The sequence below is a fragment of the Etheostoma cragini genome, chromosome 2 (assembly GCF_013103735.1).
Source record: "Etheostoma cragini isolate CJK2018 chromosome 2, CSU_Ecrag_1.0, whole genome shotgun sequence".
NCBI classification, from domain to species: domain Eukaryota; kingdom Metazoa; phylum Chordata; class Actinopteri; order Perciformes; family Percidae; genus Etheostoma; species Etheostoma cragini.
In genome coordinates, this window is record NC_048408.1 from 871412 (window position 1) to 872544 (window position 1133).

The window sequence follows — 1133 nt, forward strand, 5'->3', positions numbered from 1 at the left end:
TCTCTCGCTTTACTTATCTTTGTTGCACTATTTCTCCCTTTCTCTGAATAACAGTCTTTCTTTCTTCCCTCTCTCTGTCACCCCTACGATCCAGCGACTCCCCAACACTAGTCTCAGGTTGTTGCGTTGTGTTTAAGTGTTACAACACTTGTATGTGTCCCTTCATACCTTCCCTCTCCATCGCTCCCTCTTTCTTCCATTTCTTGTGTGTGGGTGTGTGTTGCTATTGGCAATCATAAAGTCCTTATAAACAACGAGTACACTCCCCCTTATGACAAATACATTTAAAAAAATGTATACCACCATATCAGTGTCTAATAGCTGTCTGACCACAATCTGTCTGGGTCACATTGTTATTCATTAAGAAAAGCACCCAAATGGAAGATGGATGTCCCTGGCTCTTAGGGTCATACTGTGCAGTTAAATTGGCAAGTAGATGGCTGGTTATAATAATGGATCTTATATTAAGTCAATCTAAGATGCAGGGGTTTTGGGAAAACCTCCTCAGCTCCATGTGGCAGGGGGCTTTCATAATGCACAATCACCTGTGGGCATAAGAAGAAGAACCAGTACTTTCTATTGGCCAACCAAAGAATCTGTAGCTTCCCTTTAACGTTAGGGTTGGAAGAGGAAGTTTGCTGCAGATGTGTGTCAGCTGCTGGGCCCCCTTTAATCCCTGTAAAGGCCAAGTCACACCAGGTGCTGGACATGGTGCCAGGAGCTACACCCAAAGCCTAAACCCCACTTTCTAAGCCTTCGTTTGTTTCCCACAGTGCAGTCTAGCCCTACATTCAAGACAGTTGCTTGTAGAGCTGAGATAACTTGTTAATAATTAATGAGATCTTTCACACTGCACAAAATCTGATCCAGGGAAATAATAAAAAAGTGTAGCTTACATAAATGTATGTGGGGCTTTAACGAAGCATATCTTAAATTAGCTTATCCCACAAACATCACCGGGCTGCCGTGGAAGTCGGTTATCTTGGGTTCCAGCAAATACACAGATCTGGGTAGGCCTGTCTGTCGTTGACACAGGCAAATCTTGAACGTGCAATGTACTGTAGTAACACCCTGATACCTGGTGGAGACTGGTGGTTTGAACCAAGCATAGTCTGGCTCTCTGTTCCCACTCT

The 1133-nt window shown here is 43.9% G+C and overlaps 2 protein-coding genes across 3 annotated transcripts in view; both read left to right on the top strand.

Moving 5' to 3' along the window:
* Nucleotides 1-1133, top strand: part of si:dkey-9i23.16 (uncharacterized protein LOC571915 homolog) — a 31243-nt gene that overhangs the window by 16234 nt on the left and 13876 nt on the right. The window lies entirely within an intron of this gene.
* The window catches only part of vps37c (VPS37C subunit of ESCRT-I), a 12422-nt gene that overhangs the window by 5239 nt on the left and 6050 nt on the right, over nt 1-1133 (top strand). The window lies entirely within an intron of this gene.